The following is a 14,449-nucleotide window of genomic DNA, read 5'->3' on the forward strand; positions in this document are numbered from 1 at the left end:
TATTTTATTTCCCTTTCACATTATGCCAATTGAACTTTCAAAAACGTTTTTATTTTGGAATGTTATGGACACCATCGAAATTACTCTGGCTGTGTCTGTCATCCGGACCTATAGAAAATTTTCTGAAAATTTTATTTCTACAGAAAAATTTCTGAAAACTTTATTTCTATAGAAAAATTTTCTGAAAAGTTTATTTCTATAGAAAATTTTCTGAAAATTTTATTTCGATAGAAAATTTTCTGAAAAGTTTATTTCTATAGAAAGTTTTCTGAAAATTTTATTTCTATAGAAAATTTTCTGAAAATTTTATTTCTATAGAAAATTTTCTGAAAATTTTATTTCTATTTTATTTCCCTTTCACATTATGCCAATTGAACTTTCAAAAACGATTTTATTGTGGAATGTTATGGACACTATTGAAATTATTCAGGCTGTGTCTGTCATTCGGACCTATAGAAAGTTTTCTGAAAATTTTATTTCTATAGAAAATTTTCTGAAATTTTTATTTCTATAGAAAATTTTCTGAAATTTTTATTTCTATAGAACATTTTCAGAAAATTTTATTTCAATAGAAAACTTTCTGAAAATTTTATTTCTATAGAAAACTTTCTGAAAATTTTATTTCTATAGAAAATTTTCTGCAAATTTTATTTCTATAGAAAATTTTCTGAAAATTCTATTTCTATAGAAAATTTTCTGAAAATTTTATTTCTATTTTATTTCCCTTTCACATTATGCCAATTGAACTTTCAAAAACGTTTTTATTTTTGGAATGTTATGGACACCAACCAAATTACTCAGGCTGTGTCTGTCATCCGGACCTATAGAAAATTTTCTGAAAATTTTATTTCTATAGACAATTTTCTGAAAATTTTATTTCTATAGATAATTTTTTGAAAATTTTATTTCTATAGAAAATTTTCTGAAAATTTTATTTCTAAAGAAAATTTTCTGAAAATTTTATTTCTATAGAAAATTTTCTGAAAATTTTATTTCTATAGAAAATTTTATTTCTATTTTATTTCCCTTTCACATTATGCCAATTGAACTTTCAAAAACGTTTTTATTTTGGAATGTTATGGACACCATCGAAATTACTCAGGCTGTGTCTGTCATCCGGACCTATCGAAAATTTTCTGAAAATTTTATTTCTATAGAAAATTTTCTGCAAATTTTATTTCTATAGAAAATTTTCTGAACATTTTATTTCGATAGAAAATTTTCTGAAAATTTTATTTCTATAGAAAATTTTCAGAAAATTTTGTTTCTATAGAAAACTTTCTGAAGATTTTATTTCTATAGAAAATTGTCTGCAAATTTTATTTCTATAGAAAATTTTCTGAAAATTTTATTTCTATAGAAAATGTTCTGCAAATTTTATTTCTATAGAAATTTTTCTGAAAATTTTATTTCTATAGAAAATTTTGTAAAAATTTTATTTCTATAGAAAATTTTATTTCTATCATCCGCACCTATAGAAAATTTTCTGAAAATTTTATTTCTATAGAAAATTTTCTGAAAATTTTATTTCTATAGAAAATTTTCTGAAAATTTTATTTCTATAGAAAATTTTCTGAAAATTTTATTTCTATAGAACATTTTCTGAAAATTTTATTTCTATAGAACATTTTCTGAAAATTTTATTTCTATAGAAAATTTTCTGAAAAGTTTATTTCTACAGAAAATTTTCTGAAAATTTTATTTCTATTTTATTCCCCTTTCACATTATGCCAATTGAACTTTCAAAAACGTTTTTATTTTGGAATGTTATGGACACCAACCAAATTACTCAGGCTGTGTCTGTCATCCGGACCTATAGAAAATTTTCTGAAAATTTTATTTCTATAGACAATTTTCTGAAAATTTTATTTCTATAGATAATTTTTTGAAAATTTTATTTCTATAGAAAATTTTCTGAAAATTTTATTTCTAAAGAAAATTTTCTGAAAATTTTATTTCTATAGAAAATTTTCTGAAAATTTTATTTCTATAGAAAATTTTATTTCTATTTTATTTCCCTTTCACATTATGCCAATTGAACTTTCAAAAACGTTTTTATTTTGGAATGTTATGGACACCATCGAAATTACTCAGGCTGTGTCTGTCATCCGGACCTATCGAAAATTTTCTGAAAATTTTATTTCTATAGAAAATTTTCTGCAAATTTTATTTCTATAGAAAATTTTCTGAACATTTTATTTCTATAGAAAATTTTCTGAAAATTTTATTTCTATAGAAAATTTTCAGAAAATTTTGTTTCTATAGAAAACTTTCTGAAGATTTTATTTCTATAGAAAATTGTCTGCAAATTTTATTTCTATAGAAAATTTTCTGAAAATTTTATTTCTATAGAAAATGTTCTGCAAATTTTATTTCTATAGAAATTTTTCTGAAAATTTTATTTCTATAGAAAATTTTGTAAAAATTTTATTTCTATAGAAAATTTTATTTCTATCATCCGGACCTATAGAAAATTTTCTGAAAATTTTATTTCTATAGAAAATTTTCTGAAAATTTTATTTCTATAGAAAATTTTCTGAAAATTTTATTTCTATAGAAAATTTTCTGAAAATTTTATTTCTATAGAACATTTTCTGAAAATTTTATTTCTATAGAACATTTTCTGAAAATTTTATTTCTATAGAAAATTTTCTGAAAAGTTTATTTCTACAGAAAATTTTCTGAAAATTTTATTTCTATTTTATTCCCCTTTCACATTATGCCAATTGAACTTTCAAAAACGTTTTTATTTTGGAATGTTATGGACACCATCGAAACTACTCAGGCTGTGTCTGTGATCCAAACCAAAAAACAAAAAAAACATATTGCATAAATTGACACAATTGTATTAATAAAAACAAATTAATTAAATAATTTAAGTTTAAGTAGAACGAAAATAGCATAAAGAATGTGTGAGTGCGTTTATATGATGGATTGGAGGAAAAATCACTGTGTACAAAAAATTTAACCATGAAGACATGAAAGTGGAATTTATCAGGGCGTTGTCCGGAGTATTGTCAGTGCAATATTAATGACAACATTTTCAAAAGATTTTGATTTTTTTTTTCAATTTATTTATTATTGGAAAATGTAAAAAATTGATTATTCCTCGCAAAAGAAAGTTTTGCTATAGTTAGTAAATGTGTTGTCATGTGTTCGCTTACCGTCAATCGTTGTATTTGTGTTTTCTTGCTGCATCCATCTAAACCGTACTTGGTTGGGAATCGCTACACTAGGCTCGTGAATATAATTTCACTTAAATGCACAAGTTTTTTTCATCATCCTTTTATGGTACATTCTAGGAAAAACGTTTGCAATTGACATTGAGAGAACACCAAAGCTCTCCCTGCTGTGACGAAATTATATGCCAAGCATTCAGTAAGAAGTGTCCTTGAAGAAGGGCAAATCAACCAAAATAACTAAAAACAACAACTATGTCAAGGATGCTGTAAAGGTTATTGCCATATTTGATTGAGAAAATTGAAACCATTGAGAGAGAGAGAGAGAAGCAGAGAGAGAGAGTATACTACAGCATATTTCCGTCTATCTATATATCTATAAGTGAGACTAAATTAGATGATTTTCAATTTCTATTGTTTATGGTTTGATTGATGTTCAGTCTGTCAACAATATTTGTTTTATTAAGAATAATAAAAGCTAAAAAATCGTTATGATAGCTAGTATATCACAAAATTTGCCTGTAAGAAACGCACGTACGCATCTCACACACCTACACTCCATGTCACTGACAGGCCCCCATGTCAGAGATGGAGAATATTAAATTGTAAAACAAAACAAATGAAACAACATTTGAAAACAAAGATGCACTCAAAAAAAGTGAACACTAAATGGCACTAAAGCCAATTTAATTCTACTTTAGTTCATGGAATTATTATGATTTTGAGAAAGTAACTAAAAAAGGGGGAAAATTATGCACGAATGAAGCATAAATATTTACTAAATTCGTGTCTAAGGCAAAGTTGTTCAGAATTTCTTGTAAAAGTTGCAAATAATACGCTCATGTTGAACTTCGTATGACATTTAAGTCACTTTTGTAAGTTTTAATTCTAATTCTTTTCCTTCAAACTACGCAATTTTCTTTAACAAGTGAAAAACAATAAATAATTATATTTAATAAATAAAATTTTTTTTGTGGCAAAATTTTCTATAGAAATAAAATTTTGACAAAATTTTCTATAGAAATAAAATTTTCCAAAAATTTTTTATAGAAATAAAATTTAAAAAAAAAAATTTCTATAGAAATAAAATTTTGAGAAAAAATTTTATAGAATCACCTGTTAGACTATCCAGTCCATTGTGTTACCACAAGTAGTGAATTTCTCTTTCATCAGTCTCTCTCTTATGTTATAGCCGAGTCCGAACGGGTTTTACATTACGAACCCACATAGAGAAGCTATGAAAAACTCTGGTAATGTCACCGGCATTTAGAGGAGATATCAAACCACTACTTTATCCCCAACTATATACAAAAATATACCCAACCACGGAAAAATTCCCATTTTGGTGAGAAATTCCCTAATCCGACAACATTACAAATATTCGCTTTCATTCAATAACTTATTCCATGCAAACATTTACGATCGCGAATGAGTCTTCTTTGAATCATTTTTATGTTCAAAACCATTGCGGAGGAGCGAATCTGAGGGTCATTTATGCGTCCCCAGTATAAAGTAGCTGTGTCTCAAAATGTGTATTTTCAATGAGTTATAAATGAGTCTTTCAGAATAGTAAAAACATAGTCATTTGAAAGCAGTATTATATGATAATTCCACGTACACAATTATGAATCAATCCTCAACTGATCATATTTTGTCCAAAGCGAACATCAAAAGAGCTATAAATGACTCTCCCCACATGCGTCATTTAAGAATTACGTAAAAGAGTTTTAAGTTTCCCAGTAAAATGTTTCAATATTAAAAATATCAAAATAGAGTAATAAAAGCGTAAAAATCGGGTCTTTCTGATGATTTAAATTAAACGGTTAAAAATAATCATTGTTTAGACTAATATATGACTAAAATTTGAATCTTCCCCGCGATTAAACATTTTTATACCCTCCATCATAGGATGGGGGTATATTAACTTTGTCATTCCGTTTGTAACACATCGAAATATTGCTCTAAGACCCCATAAAGTATATATATTCTGGGTCGTGGTGAAATTCTGAGTCGATCTAAGCACGTCCGTCCGTCCGTCCGTCCGTCTGTTGAAATCACGCTAACTTCCGAACGAAACAAGCTATCGACTTGAAACTTCGCACAAGTAGTTGTTATCGATGTAGGTCGGATGGTATTGAAAATGGGCCATATCGGTCCACTTTTACGTATAGCCCCCATATAAAGGGACCCTCAGATTTGGCTTGTGGAGCCTCTAACAGAAGCATATTTTATCCGATCCGGCTGAAATTTGGTATCTGGTGTTGGTATATGGTCTCTAACAACCATGCAAAAATTGGTCCACATCGGTCCATAATTACATATAGCCCCCATATAAACCGATCCCCAGATTTGGCTTGCGGAGCCTAAAAGAGAAGCAAATTTCATCCGATCCGGCTGAAATTTGGTACATGGTGTTGGTATATGATCTCCAACAACCATGCAAAAATTGGTCCATATCGGTCCTTAATTATATATAGCCCCCATATAAAACATTCTCCAGATTTGACCTCTTGGAGGAGCAAAATTCATCCGATCCGGTTCAAATTAGGAACGTGGTGTTAGTATATGGTCGCTAACAACCATACCAAAATTGGTCCAATCACACAAAAATTGGTTCATATCGGTTCATAATCATGGTTGCCACTAGAGCCAAAAATAATCTACCAAAATTTTATTTCTAAAGAAAATTTTTTTAAAATTTTATTTCTATAGAAAATTTTGTCAAAATTATATTTCTAGAGAAAATTTTGCTAAAATTTTATTCGGTTCATAATAAAATTTTCATCATTGTCAAAATTTTATTTCTATAGAAAATTTTGTCAAAATTTTATTTCTATAGAAAATTTTGTTCAAATTTTATTCGGTTCATAATCATGGTTGCCACTCGAGCCACAAATAATCTACCAAGATTTTATTTCTATAGAAAATTTTGTCAAAAGTTTATTTCTAATTTTGTTAAAATTTTATTTCTGTAGAAATTTTTGTCAAAATTTTCTTTCTATAGAAAAATTTGTCAAAATTTTTATTTCTATAGAACATTTTGTGAAAATTTTATTTCTATAGAAAATTTTGTTAAAATTTTATTTCTGTAGAAAATTTTGTCAAAATTGTATGTCTACTTTGTCAAACTGAATTATATACGTATTGGATCGATCTTTTTTGATTTAATATATACCACGTATGGACATACATACAATTTAGAAGATGGTGTTAGGAGGTTTTAAGATACCTTGCCATCGGCAAGCGTTACCGCAACTTAAGTAATTCGATTGTGGATGGCAGTGTTTAGATGAAGTTTCTACGCAATCCATGATGGAGGGTACATAAGCTTCGGCCTGGCCGAACTTACGGCCGTATATACTTGTTTAATCTTCCAAAGGAGTAAGTTAACACTCTTTTTTGAAAACACTCATTTTGGATGTTTGAAAATGTTGGCAGGGTTGTTCTAACATCCATCTCTGAACTATTCTCTCTTCCCCACATTATTCTCTCATTGAAGCTGGACCGAAAACAATTGGGCAAATGAACAAAAGTTGACCATTTCACACACACATTTGCATTTAATTATGCAAAGATAAACGGCAATTGCAAATTTCAAAAACACTTGATAAATATCATTGCTTCAGATGTCTTATGATGTATGTTCTGTTACTGTTGTTGTTGTAGCTTCTTTGGAGCCCATTAAGTGAGTGTTGTTTTTAATGCTGTCGCAGCCCCTACTGCCTGCTGCCAACACTGCGACTGATGTGTTTGGTCTTTAGTTCGTTCAATCAAAATCTGTCTGCTTTATCAGTTGATTTATATATGGATGTATGTATGTTGTTGGTGTATTGTCGACAGCTTTACTGAGAGAAAGAGAATGTATTATTAGTAGGGAGCATTGGCATTTGTTGATGATTGTTTTTTTTTTTTTAACTGAATGCTGTGATATTGTTGTTGTATGGGTAATAAACGTTAACGTCAACGTAACGCCAGTTTATGGAGAATGGTGCTCTGTTTTGTATTTGAAACACTAACGCCCGCTATTTCAACGAGTCTGCCAAACAGTCTTCAAAACGTATTCGTAACGCGCGGTACAGATCGAGGGAATTTATAGAGTAATAAAAAATCGTCATTTCTCATTCCAAAAAAAAATATATATATAAAAATAAATTTAAAAAAAAAACGTGATTACCACACAAAGAAAAAAATTAAAATATTTTTATTCCAGATATAGTGAAAGAAAAACATCAAACGTTTTTATATAGTATTCCATCTTTTTACTAATATTCATGTGTGCGTTTGTGCAAAGTTAATTTTGACCTTGGTAGTTTTTTTCTTTCTCTAAGATTATTTTGAATTGCCACTTGTTAATTGCCAATATTTGTTCCTTTGTCCTTTATTACGGTGTTTTTTTTGTGGGTGGTGTGTTTCTAATCCCAAGTAAACGTTCATCAAACTAAATTGCAAATCCTTTCATTTTCCCGAGCAATCATCTAACTATTTCCCAGATTTCAGCTTTATCTAAAAGGGTGAGTAAATATTCTAAAAAAAATATTTTAATTTCTATTTTCCCTTATGTACTATTATAGCCATTATAACGGCATTTTTGCTAAAAAAAACAAGAGACATAAAAAATTACAAAAACTACAAACGTCAACCGTTAGCAACGATTGTCTTTTTTTAATTACTATTAAATTTATATTTTTCACTATGGATAGTTAGGTATAATGAGTTTTCCATTCCGTTTGTTTATACTTTATTCATTAAGTAACTTAGATTTTCTTTAATAATTGTATTGACGAGTTAGATTTTTTAATATATTTATATTATTTATTTATATATACACAATGAATGCTTGAAAAAAAAGAAATAAAATTTTGAGAAAATTTTCCATACGAATACAATTTTGACAAATTTTTCTATAGAAATACAATTGTCCACAGAAATAAAATTTTGCAAAATTTTTTTTATAGAAATAAAATTTTGCAAAAATTTTCTATAGAAATAAAATTTTGACAAAATTTTCTATAAAAATAAAATTTTGACAAAATTTTCTATAGAAATAAAATGTTGACAAAATTTTCTATAGAAATAAAATTTTGACAAAATTTTCTATAGAAATAAAATTTTGACAAAATTTTCTGTATAAATGAAATTTTTAAAAAATTTTCTATAGAAATAAAATGTTGACAAAAATTTCCATAGGAATATAATGTCATAATATATAGCCCCCATAAAAACCGATCCCCAGATTTTACTTCTTGAGTCTCATGGCGAAAAAAATTTCATCCGCTTGTAGAGTTTAAAAAATTCATTACTGCCCCGTTGTTAAGCCCAACTTGTTTCATAGTACATAAGCTAATGCTGATAAAAGACTTGAGGGCAGATTTATAAAATTAGCCAACTCGTGTCAAATGAATTGACAACATTTGTTTTTGTTTACCAACAAAACGGCATATCATTTCTCTTGTGTCAGCAGAAATTGAGACGCATTAAAAACAAATTAAATAAAAAGCTCTGTCAATAACAGGTGGTAGTGTAACAACTAAAGTTTTGTTTAAAATTAATGTGGTACCTCCGATCACCTTTGTAAAAGATTTTTTTTTTTTGCAGATTGTTTAAGAAAATGTGATATTTTTGTTGTTCTCTGGCGAAAAGAAAAGAAGAACAGCTCTTTATGTAAATTATCAATTCAGTTGATTTTATCAACTTGAATTTACCTCTTATTAAACAGTCCCCCATATGATGGGGGTATATTAAATTTGTCATTAGGTTTGTAATACTTTGAGATATCACTCTGAGATCGAGCAATAATATACTCCAATATTCGAACGAGCACAAGAAGTAAAATTGAGGAATTTTGCCAAAATGTTCTTCTATAGAAAATATGTTCAAAATTTTATTTTTATGGAAATACTAGCGTAACACGGGCCGCTTCGCTGAGCCTTCCGAAGCGTATTTGTGGAACATTTTGCGTTAACTTAGTCAACCCTATCCTTCGTGCTGAAAACTAATTCGAAAAGATTTGAATTCTTTCAAACAATTCGGACGACTTGATTTTTCGTTTATAGGGTAGGTACTATGTTCGGTTTTCGAGTTGAAAACCACTTTATTTTCGCGATTACTTTTCTTTAAATAATCAAAATTATAAATGAAAACAAACTTATTCCTGTAATGTCTTGCCGAAATCTAGAGGAACAAGAAACTACGCATCAATTGTGTTAATTTGTCTGCTTTATATTGAACTGTTTTAATAAAGTAACCACGAAAATTTCAACGCGAAAAGCGAACATAGTACTTAGATAGAAATACGGCGGATATGCAGAAGTAAAACGGTCCGTCTTAAAAAATGTCGGGGAGAGGGTGTCCCCTTTCCACCAAATTTTTTAAATAATGTTCTGTATTCAAGTAGTTGGACATTCTTCTACATTTCTTGTGAATTTTAAGTGAGGTTTGTCAAGGAAAGGTATCCTTCTCCTCAACATCAGGGCTGTGGAGTCGAGCCAATTTTGCTCGACTCCGACTCCAGCATTTTTCATCAGCTCGACTCTGACTCCGGAGTCGACTCCGGGTAATATAACTAAATCTCTTTTTAATACCACTAATTTGTAGTTCTATTGTGGGGGTACCGTAAGTGGATCGATATAAAGTATCGTATTTATTTATTCACATTAGATCCCAATTGAACTCTATATTTCAAATTTAGGACAATATATTACCTGTTTATTTTCATAATTCGTTATGATTGTAAATATATAAATAAATAAAGAATTTTTTTAAGCATATAATATTTTTGGGTGCAAAATGCTTCCAAACATATTATATGTTCACATAATAACATATTGTTTTTTGGAAGACAACATTATTGAATTTGGATTCAAAAATACAAAATGTTTGGAACTTAGACTACCCAAACATATATTGTTTAGACTAATATGCTTTCAAACATATTATATATTGGAAGAGGTCAAACATATAAATGTTTGGACAATACCCAAAAATATATATGCTTGAAGCAAAATATGTTTGGGAGTATATGTTACAGAAGCGATTTTTTGTGAGCGTGTAGATCTACATTTTGATAAAATCTCCAATCAGACTTCTACAAAATCTCGGGCAATATTTGGGAAATATTTATAATAGTTTAGACATTTTCGCAAAAATGCATACAATTTTGGAAAAATTTTTGTCTAGTAAATAAAATTTTCTACAGAAACAAAATTTTGTCTAAATTTTCTATAGAAATAAATTTTTGGCAAAATTTTCTATAGAAATCTAATTTTGACCAAATATATAGAAATAAAATTTTGAATAACATTTTTATAGAAATAAAATTTGGCAAAATTTTTTATAGAAATAAAAGTTTGAAAAAATTATCAATAGAAAACAATTAAAAAAAAAAATTGTGTAGCAAACAAAATTTTGCAAAATTTTCTATAGAAATAAAATTTTGCAAAATATTCTATAGAAACAAATTTTGACTAAATTTTCTATAGAAATAATTTTTTCACTAAATTTTATATAGAAAAAAAATTTTCTATAGTAATAAAATTTTGAATACATTTTTTATAGCAGTGAGTATCAGTGAAAAGAAAAAAAATTTGAAAAAATTTGCTATAGAAATAAAATTTGACAATTTTTTCTTATCGAAATAAAATTTTGAAAAAATTATCAATGAAAATACAATTTTAGAAAAATTTTTGTGTAGTAAATAAAATTCTGCAAAATATTCTACAGAAGCAAAATTTTGACTAAATTTTCTATAGAAATAAAATGTTGACAAAATTTTCTATAGAAATAAAATTTTGACCAAATTTTCTAATAAAAAAATGTATTACTATAAAATTTTGGCATATACTATAAAAATTTGGCATATAAACGTTTTACTATAAAATTTGACAACGAACAAAATTTTTACGACTCCGACTCCAGCAAAATCTTCAGACTCCAACTCCAAGACTCTGACTCCGGCTCCACAGCCCTGCTCAACATACCGGAAAACTAAGCACTATATTATAACAACATACAAAGAATTACTGTTTCCCATCCAATAAATCGGAAAAAGCAAAAGTAGTAAAAAAATGTACCACATTAACATTTGCTAAAATGTTGGACATAGAGAATATGCATTTCCCGAACATATACTGGAAAATAAGGCACCCTCTACGTTGGCTGCCAATTTCATGTAAATTGAAGTTCTTTACTTAAAAGAAGTCTGGCAGAAGCCTGTGCAAAAAATTATAAAATTATGTACCAAGTTCCCATTTACGGACAACCCTCTACTTTCAATTTTCAAAAAATCTGACAAAATGGAACCCTCTCCCCACCTTCGTTCCACTCCGACCTAATATCGGACAATCACATACCATACAATCGACAACGTTTATTTAACTATTCCCATTCCCCATGTATTAATTTAAAAATCATGTATTATTAATTTAATCACCTCCTCCCAAGTTCGCTGTTCTATACAAAATTTTGTCAAAATGTTATTTCTATTGAAAATTTTGTCAACATTTTATTTCTATAGAAAATTTTTTAAAAATTTTGTTTCTATAGAAAATAATGCCACAAGTATTGCCATAGAAAATTTTGTCTAAATTTTATTTCTATTTGACAAAATTTCTGAAAAATTTAATTCTATAGAAAATTTTGAAAAAATTTTATTTCTATAGAAATTTTTGTCAAACTTTTTTTCCAGACAAAGTTTTGAAGAAAATTTTGCCAAAATTGTATATCTATAAAAGATTTTGTCAAAATTTTTCTTTCTATAGAAAAATTTTGTCAAAGTTTTATTTCTATAGAAAATGTTGTCAAATAAATATTGCCATAGAAAATGTTCGCAAGTATGTATTGCCATACAAAATTTTTTTTCCATAGAAAATTTTATCAAAATTTTTTTGCTATAGAAATATTTGACAAAATTCTGAATCTATAGAAAATTTTGTCAAATATTTATTGCCATAGAAAATTTTGTCAATATTTTATTGCTATAGAAAATATTGTGATTTTCTTTTCTTTGGTAAATTTTGTAACATTTTATTTCCATAGAAAATGTTAAAAATTTTTTTTTTATAGAAAACTTTTTCTATACAAAATTTTATTTCTATGGAAAATTTTGTCAAAATTTTATTTCTATGGAAAATTTTATTTGTCTAGAAATATTTATTAAAATTAGATTTCAATAAAAAAAATTTATTTCCAAAGAAAATTTTGTTCTTCTTAGCTGGGAGGAACAAAAAAAAATTACCAGTTTTGGTAGAATTCTACCAACTATGGCAACCGTGGTTACTGTTCTTTAATTTTTGTTTTTACCAATTGGGGAGTCTTTCACAAAAGAACCAACCAAAACTTAAAATCTACGACCCCTGTCGTATCTTACAACAAAAACTGAAAACATGACAAAATTTGGAGCGTTCTGTAAATAAAAATATCCCCTGTTTATGGTATTTATATTTGGTCAGTTATAAATTTATTGACAAAAATCTCAAGTGTTGGATAATGATAAGGCGATTTTAACTATGCAGGTCATAGTAGCTTACAAAACGCATTGAATATTTTTTTTGTATTCACTGATAACAAATGAAGATTCATGACTTCTTTGGGGGGTTTTGTAACACGTGCTGCTTAAGCGTGTTAAACTGGGGATTTTCAATATTCGTTTACTACGAATAACAAGAATAGACAATTTAATTAAATTATATTTAATTCGATTTCCGCCCATCTAATAATGTGTTGAAATCGCCCTAATACTCAACAAAGAGCTTTTTGACACCCAACAAAAAAATGTGAACCCACCATGAAAGAAATTGTAGATTTATTTAGAAAATTGTAACTAATTTATTTTTCAAATAGCAACATAATACAAATAAGTTAATAATTGTTATGAAATAAAAAATATATATATATATATATATATATATATATATATATATATATATATATATATATATATATATATATATATATATATATATATATATATATATATATATATATATATATATATATATATATATATATATATATATATATATATATATATTTTGTAAAAAGGCCCGTTGTAGTTTATATTTCCCGTAAAATAGATCACTTTTTCCCCATAAAACAGTTTTTTTTCAGTGCAAACACAATTTCGTCTAAATTATTATTTCTATAGAAAATTTTGTCAATATTTTATTTCAGTAGAAAATTTTGTTAAAATTTTATTTCCATACAAAATTTTGTTTAAATTTTATTTTATTTTGTAAAAATTTTATTTCCACAAAAAAAAAAATTAAAAATATATAGAAAATTTGCCAAAATTTTTTTCTATAGAAAATTTTGCAAAAATTTTTTCCTACAGACAATTTTGTCAAAATTTTATATCCATAGAAAATTTTGTCAGAATTTTATTTCTGGAGAAAATTTTGTCAAAATTTTATATCCATAGAAAATTTTGTCAAAATTTTACTTCAATGGAAATTTTTGTCCAAATTTTATTTCTATAGAAAATTTCGTGAAATTTTTTTTCTATAGAAAATTTTGTCTAAATTTTATATATATATAAAATTTTCTTATAATTTCGTGAAATTTTTTTCTATAGAAAATTTTGTCTAAATTTTATATATATATAAAATTTTCTTAAATTTTATTTCTATATTTTTTTTTTAAATTTTATTTCTACAGAAAATTTTCTCAAAAATTTTTTTTAAAATTTTATTTCTACAGAAAATTTTTTTAAAATTTTATATCTACATAAAATTTTCTCAAAAATTTATTTCTATAGAAAAATTTCTTAATTTTTACTTCTATAGATTTTTTTTTTAATTTTATGTCTATAGAAAATGTTGTCAAAATTTTATTTCTATAGAAAATTTGGTCAGAATTTTATTTCTAGAGAAAGTTTTGTCAAAATTTTATTTCTATGGAATTTTTTGTCCAAATTTTATTTCTATAGAAAATTTCGTGAATTTTTTTTCTATAGAAAATTTTGCCAATTTTTTTTCTATAGTAAATTTAGTCTAAATTTTATTTCTATAGAAAATTTTGTTAAAATTTTTTTCTATAGAAATTTTTGTCAAAATTGTATTTCTATAGAAAATTTTGTCAAAATTTTATTTCTATCGAAAATTTTCTCAAAAATTTATTTCTATAGAAAGTTTTGTCAAAATTTTAGTTCTATCGAAAATTTTCTCAAAAATTTATTTCTATAGAAAATTTTCTCAAAAAATTATTTCTATAGAAAATTTTGTCAAAATTTTATTTTTGTAGAAAATTTCGTGAAAATTTTATTTTTATAGAAAATT

At 26.3% G+C, this 14,449-nt stretch overlaps 1 protein-coding gene across 2 annotated transcripts in view; it reads left to right on the forward strand.

Annotated features, from left to right (window-relative positions):
- The first annotated feature begins 7,191 nt into the window (after nt 1–7,191).
- The window catches only part of nebu (solute carrier family 2 member nebulosa), a 102,259-nt gene continuing 95,001 nt past the window's right edge, over nt 7,192–14,449 (forward strand). Inside the window, exons 1-2 of one of the 2 annotated variants that reach the window (XM_075303779.1) lie at nt 7,192–7,276; nt 7,390–7,690. The gene's annotated coding sequence lies outside the window, so the exon portion shown is untranslated. Of the gene's footprint in view, nt 7,277–7,324; nt 7,691–14,449 lie in introns of those variants that run through there. The other variant, XM_075303778.1, reaches the window with a different exon arrangement.

This window comes from Haematobia irritans, chromosome 4 (assembly GCF_050003625.1).
Source record: "Haematobia irritans isolate KBUSLIRL chromosome 4, ASM5000362v1, whole genome shotgun sequence".
Classification (NCBI taxonomy): Eukaryota; Metazoa; Arthropoda; class Insecta; order Diptera; family Muscidae; genus Haematobia; species Haematobia irritans.